Below are 8,663 nucleotides of genomic sequence, written 5' to 3'. Positions count from 1 at the left end.
TATTCGAGTAGGACCACCGTCCGAGGCTTATCGCCCATCGCACACTGGGAAAAATTACAAAATTTTTGACACAAATTCACTCTGCCATGCTAAAGCAGAACAGTCATGAGTATTAAAAATTAAATTAAATCATATTAAAAAATAGCAATAAATAAAAAAAATTTATATATATAAAACAAAATAATAATAAATTACATAATATAAAACAAGATAAGAAACATACATACAATATAATACAATATTACTTAAAAAAAAAAAAATAAATAAAAACAATTAAATAAATAATAAAAGTAAAAAAAAAATCAATATATTTGAAACAATGATTTGTGCACTTCAATGCAAATACAAAATTAGTTTAAAAAAAACCTTTTTTTTTGTTTTAACCACTTTAAGTATATTAAATTAAAAAAAAAAAAACAAAAAATTAAAATTAACCGTCAAAAAGAAAAGAATTTCTTCTTTGTAGAATTTCTTCCATGAATTTGGTCTCTTTGGCCAGTGTACATCGCCCAACGTCTTTTGTCCTTGCTTCATTTTTTTTTTTGTTATTTTTTAAGGAAGCTTTTCGATATCTTCACTTTACTCGCACCACTTAAGTTTGGCTATCCTACGAGTATTCAGCTATCAACGCAGTCTTACTTGCCACTTTCTACTTTCTACTTGCCACTTGGCCAGTTTCAAGTTGGCTAATATGAGTGGGCTTTAAGAGTGCGACATTCTCGTACACAGGCAACACTTACTTTCCAACAAACTCATATACTTTGATATAGATACGAGTATTTTCGACTGTACTCGTATTTGACCAAGTGTGTTCCCATATTCATTATTTATTGGAATTTTTGGCTTTTCAATTTAATCAATACTTGTTTGGAGCTGGCAACCCATTTTGTGCGCCCATTGATGGCGAAAAGTGAAAAAGTTTTAATAGAATTCCTTTCTTTCGAGACATGACAACTAGTAAAATTTTTTTTTGCCCAGTTCCCGCAGGATACATAGAGTACTTGGGTTTGTGACAACGTCAAAGTCCGATCAAAAATTTATTTTTAGCAGAAGAAGTTGTCAAGAAGTTTTAAGCATTTATTTATTTATTTTATATTATTAATATGTATATGTACATCAATAATGGTAAAGATACAGGTACTGGGCATCTAAAAGTCGAGCAATTTATTTGTTATCTTTTTTTTAGAGCTTAAGTCTACCACAGTGCTACTTCAAATCAGGCGAAAGTTGCTGTTAATTTTTATTACCTTATTATTTTTAAAACACCTAGAGAAATGAAATGATAGGAAGAATACAAACTCATATTGAATATTGCGCACAAATTCAGTTTGTCTCTTTTTCTGTCTCCTTATCTATCTCTCTCTCTCTCTCTCTCTTTCTCTGTGTCTGTGTGTGCGTGTGTGATTTTATGTGTACTTCAATTACGTAATTAGCGAAAATATGCACGCATATTGTATTTACACACATTGGTATCTGATAAACGTTGATTCATTTGATTCATTTAATACTAGTGCCGAATACTCGTATCGTTTAAACAAGCCAAGTATTCAATTTTCATGTTGTAACTGAAGTTTTGCTTGCTTAACTGCCACGAATTTATTTGTGTGCCTTCTAATTTCGAATTGTCGAATTTGTTGTGTGAGTGTGTGTGTGTGTGTGTTGTGTGTGTGTTTGTACACACATACAAATGGTAAGCCAAAATATGGCGTTATAATAATTTTCATAGCAAAATTTACACATGCATAATTAATTAGTATCAAAAATTTAATACTCACACTTTGTATCTGCTTAAATATTTACACTTCGTGCCAAATTTGTATGCAAATCGCTTTGCTACAGACTGACAATAATACACACCAACACACACACACACCAATACACACACACTCCAATATACGCACACATACACGCACAATGTCTTGCAATTAAAAAATGTTACAGTCTGTGTCACATTAATGGAACTCGGCTTAAAATTCTACAATACCAAAAGACAGCTAGTAAAATTTAAAGAGAGACAAATGGAAAATTAAGTAAATAATTTGAAGGGTTCGGTTTATGATCCGGCTCAGACTGCTCAAAAATACTTGAATACTTATACCAACAATTTCAAAAATATTACAAATACCAAAAGATATTTTCTATAAAAAAGATAGCAAAGCACACAGCCTATCTGTGCATATAAAACTATTTGTCCTGATTCGCTGATTGACTGACTGATCATTGCACAGCCCAAATCATAAGACCTAGGAGGCAGAAATTTTTACACAACATAGCTGAGACAATTTTATCGTGTCAAAATCGGGTTCGGAACAAATAAAATTGATCACTAAAATGGATTAACGTAATTTTTTAATTTTGGAGATAAATCGACAAAATTTGTAAATTCAAGTTGCTGTCTATATTTATGTGACGAGCACTGTGTGCTGCCAGCGTCGAGCAAACAAAATCGAAAACGGGTTGCTGCTGCCTTTGGCGGGAGGAGACGTCGTCAGTACTGTCGGTCCTGTCGGTACTGCCCCATGGCTTTTTCGTTCTGGCTCTGGCAAGTGGCAAGTGGCAAGTAGCAAGTAGCAAGTGGCAAGTGGTGAGAAGCGGACTGACGGAGTGCGGGGAAAGAGGCAATCGTTGTAGTTGTAGTTGTTGGCTGGTCGGTCGGTCACTAACTGGTCGGTGGGTTGCTTACTGACGGTTGTCGGTTGTCTTTTTTGCTTTTTTCGCTTTACGAAAACCCTTTTCAGTGTTTGCATTTAACGAACAACGCCACAGCAGCAACAATAACAATAAGGGGCAATAACAAGCGTGCTTGCCGCACATTCCGCGCCAAGGCCGCTAATGGGCTGGGAGTCGTGTGGAGTGTGGATTGTGGAGTGTGGAGTGTGGATTGTGATGTGCTGGTGTCGTGGCAGGACGTCATGACGGGTGGTGGGGATGTTGCTGTGTGGTGGTTAGTGGTGTTAGTGGGGCTAATAAAAGCCTTGTTACAATGAAAACAAATCAAATCGACGCCGAAGCCATCCATCAAGTCAAACCAAACTCGAGTTCAAATGATACGCTGCTAACGCATACAAATACGAATACACCAAGAATAACGGCCAACTTCTAAAATAAAGAGTATTTATCTTACGTATTTTGCTCTTAAATTAATACACTAAAAAAAAGACCGACTTCTCACATCAAGGACATTTATCTACATATTTTGTTCTTAAAATAGCACCAAAGGAACTAATTATTAATAATAAGAATATATATAAAAGAGTACAAATGTTAAGTTGTTAGGAAAATATGAATATTAGAGTGCATCAATTTTTTCGAAAAAAACGGTACCCCATATTCGTAATCTACGGTCAATTCAATTATCACCAAGAGACCATAGTTCTAAAATCAATTTGTAATCCCCGCTTTTTGAGTTGAAAAAATTTTGCGTTTTTAAACCATGCAAGGAGGAAAATTATGTTTTAAGGACAATTTGTCTTTGTCCTAACAAGAGTTTTGATAACAATTTTGTTAGAATCGGGCTAAAAATACTAAAGATATGGGAATAATTCATAATAAAAATATCAAAATAACACTGGGACTTGATTTTAGAATTATGGTCTCTTAGTGAAAATATCTTGGAATTGACCGAGAATGTGGGGTATCATTTTCAGACCGAAATTCTTAGTAAGTTTTGATTTTAGAAAATATTTTTTTTTGAGTGTACGAATACGAATACGAGTTATCGTACCAGCAACAAACAGGAAGTAGTTTGAATTTCCGGTGTCACTCACTCCCAATACAGTGGAGGTGGAGGTGGATGTAAAAATGGGGGTGGAGGTGAAGCTTCAGTTCCAGCTTCAGTTCCATCCGCAATAGCAATACTTACAAAAGAGGCACCAGCCACGTTCAAAATTTCAAATTGATTACGGGACACGTTGCGGACTGGATTGGATTGGATTGGACTGGATTGGATATGGAGTTGGAAAGGAGGTGGAGGGGGGTGGCGTTTAAGCCGGAGCCGAAGTCGAAGCCAGGAGTCAACTCAGTTTCACTTTGAATTGCCATTAAAATGTATTTACAAACGCAAATTGGTAGCGATTTTGGTTTGGGTTTCATGTGATCCGCGATGTGTTGAAGTTGAAGCTTAGCTGGCGATTTGGTCAGGATGCATGCTCTCCTCTCCTCTGCTCTCCTCTCACAGCTTGTCAGCGGTTGACAACCAACGGACCAACGGATCAAAGGACCAAGGGATGGAGGAATGAGTTCCGGCCATTGCACAGTGTAAAAAAACCGCTAGATTTGCTTATGTTAATTTATTTAGAAAGGTATAACTCAATGATTATAATCATAATTAAGAGCATGTTTAGCATAAAATCAAATTTAAAACAGCGTACTTATAAAATATTATGCTACAATTTTTTAGGACAAATTTTGCATCATCAGATACATTTTAAATTAATTATTTGAATTTAAAATTGAATTTAAGTCAGCATTCCTTGATTCTCGCAAATCTCGGAAATTTTAGAGAAATTTAAGAAAATTTCAGACAAAATTGTCGGATTGAAATTCCGAATTACAAATTCGTAAAATATATATAGGGATCGAATAGATTATAACCTCCCAACTGCAATTATTCTGTCATCCGATATTAACCGAGTTCCAGCATGGTTTTGACAGGCGGCGTTCGGTTTCGACCAATCTTCTCGAATTTTCTACCATTGTTAGCTCGGGATTTGTCGTAAATACCAAACTGACGTCATCTACACCGACTTAAGCAAGGCATTTGATTCTGTCAACCGCTCTATTCTTCTTCATAAATTATATCACCTTGGTTTAACAGTGTAAAATTTACACCTATATTTACTCAATGGATCAAAGCTTATCATAAAAATAGATCTCAGCGGGTGCGAGGTGCTTGGAATATCGGTAATCGGATAGACTAAAAAGAAAAACGAACAATCAAGATAATAGATATGATAATCCTGCGGTTTGTCCCACTGTGCAACGAAGGGATGAGATCCGGCCATCGTTTTGACCATTTCCTATTTACTTATAGGAATAACCTGTATTCTTGTGTGTGTGTGAGTGTGTATGTGTGTGTGCATGTGTGTGTGTGTGTGTGTTGAATGTAATTTACACATCGGGAATACGCTTTTATCGTCAGACCTTCTTGGACACTTACAACGAATCAATTTATCGCACTTATGTTCATGATTCTATGGTACTCGTAAATATATCATGTATGTAATTTACACTTAACACGCCTTTTAATAGCTTTGATTAGCTCATGTCAAGTAGTTTGTACTATAGTTCGACGAGCTTAATTGGCTTTCGACTTATAATTGATTGTACACTCAAAAAAAAACATATGGTAAAAAGAAATTTTGATGGGTGTATTTGATTTTCCCTTTTACACTTAAATATAAAATAAATATATAACACTTTGATTCAACTAAAACCATACTTAATATAAGTATGATAAAACTACAATAAACATCACTTAAAAATAATAATATAGTCATCTTTTCTGAGTGTACTATTTCAAAGCAGATGTTGACATATGAAAATTGTATTATTTGTAGAAAAATTTATGGATTTTAATCAATTTATGTCTTGAAAAGACTCAAATATATGTATACTGTTATTTACCTACATCTTGGTAACTTTATGATGCTCGAATCAGGAATTCAGTTGATCACATACCTAATTGTTATTCATTATTTCGGAATCGGACAATTAATTCAGTTGCCTTTGCAACAGGCTCGTATATCGTGTATAATGTATAAGTTTAGCACGTTTAGCATTAGATTTTGGTCCGCCCATTTGAATTTCATTGCCACTTGGCAATTGCCAACGAGGCGCACAAGCAAAAACACGAGCACAAGCAAAAGCAAACAAGCAATTTTGCGAGCAGCCACGACAATAAAGTTAAACTGCAATTATTTTCGAATGAACTTCATTTGAAATGCAATTTGAGGCATGTGCCTAATATATGCAAACAATTTACTTACTCTGCTGCTTGGGGGGCACAAGGAAAGGGGCAAAAACGAGGGGCACAAAAGGGCAACGAGGCAATGAACAAAACGAGGCCAAGACAACATGCTTTTTGGCATAGACCAACAGGCAATGACACAACAACAACAGAAGCAGCGACTACGACAACAATGATAAATCAATATGCAAAAGGAGCACTCACTGCCAAGAAGCAGCACCAAAAGGGAGGCAGAAGAAGAAGAAGAATGATAAAGAACTCGTCTAGGCATCAGTCCAAAGTCCCAATAACGATGACGTTCGCTACAAAACAACTTGTGCGAATCTTTCTATCACATACAGTCAGTCAAGTCATGTTTTTGACAGAAAAACATAAATTCACACATCTTATTTTGCATTTAAAAATGCGTAATGGTTTTTCGATAACATAGTATCGGATAAAAAATAAATATTAAGTTAAATGTTGGTTTTAACTATAAAGGTTAATGAATATATAAAAGGTGAATGAAAGCTTAAAAATTACAATTTTAGAGCATTTTTCTATTAGTGTATATGCATATTTTTCCTATGTTAAAAGCAGGGAATCAAATCGAAACAAATATAGGTTACGGTTTCGGTTCCGGTACGTTCCGAAATAAATATTTTGGTATAAGGTTCTATTTCAGTTTTCTCTCTCGGTTTCGGTATCAGTACCGGTAAGTAGCGGTACAACAAATCAATTTTGAAGCATTTTAAAATGTTAAGATGTCGTTTTGTAATAAATATGACATCGAAATAAATAGCTAGACCTAGAGCAAAAAAATGTTTTGAACGTATGGGAAATTGGATAATAGATGGCTTAGGGTGGAAAAAAATATCAAATTTTCTGATTGCAAATACGTACAAACATACAGATGATTTAAAGTTCGTCCAGAAAGTGTATGACGAATAAAATTCACATATGTATTTTTATTTTTAATAAATAGTTTGATTCAATGAAAATTTTTATTTTAATTTTATTCTAAGATCTATAGACCAGAATAATAAAGTAAAAAATTAAATAAAAATGCATAAAAAAAATATGTAATAATTGTTGGAAGAGATATTGAGTAAATTTCTTAACCGTCAAAACACTTTCTTGACTAACTGTATTTATATGTACGTGAGGACTGCGCGCGTGTGAATTTGATGTATCTATGTTCACACATCTCCAGTCTGTATGTATGCACATGAGTACACTGAGAAAAATTCGAACTTCATAAATCAAAAAGATTCATCTTAAATATTTTGTTTTTAAAATAAGACATTAAAATGGTCCAAATCACTAATACCACAAATATTTATCTGAATAATTGCAGTTCTTAATTCGAATCCCACTCTGGCCAAGGATAGAACTTATTAAGCAGGAATATTTATAAGAATACCAAGCCAGAAGACAAATATATTTATTAAAATAAAACACTTATAACACTTAAATATATTTAATATTTAAAACCTGATTATTTGTTTCTTTATTTATTGTTTGGAGTATTTAAAGAATATCAGGCCTGTTCCGGTTTTCACTTCCTATTTTACCGGATCTCACAAAATTTAATTTTTCATGTTGCATTTGGGCTAATTATTTCAAAATTATATTTTATCACTTTATTGAACTTAAATTCACCAACTCAAAGTGAATTCAATACGCAAAATATTTCGAGATTGATATAAGAACAGGTTAAAGATTTTCACTTCCGACAAATCTTGCCGAAAGTTAAGGCCGGAACAGGCCTGTATTATTCCTAAACTTATACTTGTGGTCTTGAAAATATAAGAATTTTTGATGTTATTAATAAGGAAATGGTTAACATTTGTAGCTCTGAGCTTAATATCTTGATTTTGGAATAGTGGAACAGTGATTTTTAACAGTGTACGCATGTACGTTTGTATGTAGAGTGTAGAGTAAGAGTACTGACAGTAAAAGTGAGCAATAAACATACGCGATTAAATTCATTATGAACACTTGAACAGCAGACAATGCGAATATGAAATGACAAACTGATTGTCTTGTGGGTGTGTGTGTGTGTCTGTGTGTGTGTGTGTGGGATTGGTTGTGTGGATGTCCCTCTAGAGTCCTGCGCGACTGTAACAGAGTGTGCGTGTGTGCGTGACTTGTGTGTGACGACAAAATGAAGCAAAGGCCTTCAGTCTTTGTAATTGTTGCCTTTTCTAATTGTATTTGTACATGTGTCTATATGCATGTGTGTATGTGTATCCATATGTATGTATGTGTGTATGTATGTATGTACATATGTGGTTACTAATTGGATTTCAGCTATTCAATCAACATGTTTCCGCTGTTTCCGAATTTCGCCGCTTCTGAGGAGGACCACAACTTACTGAGTTTCTAAAGTATGTAAGCCAGATAAATATATCAAAATTCTTGAATTTTACTGGATTGAAGTTACTTACATATGCATCTAAATTAATTGAATTTAAATAAAACCAAAAGAATACATTTCTTAAATATTAATTTAACATTTTAGTACTGCAAATAAAATAATTTTCAATATTAATCAATTGCAGAGATCGAACGATGATCAAAAAGGGAATGTGTAGTACCAGTAACTTTGAAAATAAACTGTTATGCAATATAGAATGAGCTTAGAAAAAAAACCATAAAATGAAACCATGATTTGAAAAATGTATGAATGTATAGAAAAACCCTCTACTTTGTA

The 8,663-nt window shown here is 33.9% G+C and overlaps 1 long non-coding RNA gene across 1 annotated transcript; it reads left to right on the top strand.

Annotated features, from left to right (window-relative positions):
- Nucleotides 1-2,336: 2,336 nt before the first annotated feature.
- LOC117789472 lies at nucleotides 2,337-3,123 on the top strand. The gene is made up of 2 exons (XR_004617911.1): nucleotides 2,337-2,670; nucleotides 2,739-3,123. It is a non-coding gene; the product is annotated as an uncharacterized LOC117789472 (long non-coding RNA).
- The last annotated feature ends 5,540 nt before the right edge of the window (nucleotides 3,124-8,663 follow it).

The sequence above is a fragment of the Drosophila innubila genome, chromosome X, assembly GCF_004354385.1.
Source record: "Drosophila innubila isolate TH190305 chromosome X, UK_Dinn_1.0, whole genome shotgun sequence".
Taxonomy (NCBI): Eukaryota; Metazoa; Arthropoda; class Insecta; order Diptera; family Drosophilidae; genus Drosophila; species Drosophila innubila.
The sequence above is the reverse complement of the archived record's forward strand: the minus strand, read 5'-3'. Positions and strand labels throughout refer to the sequence as shown.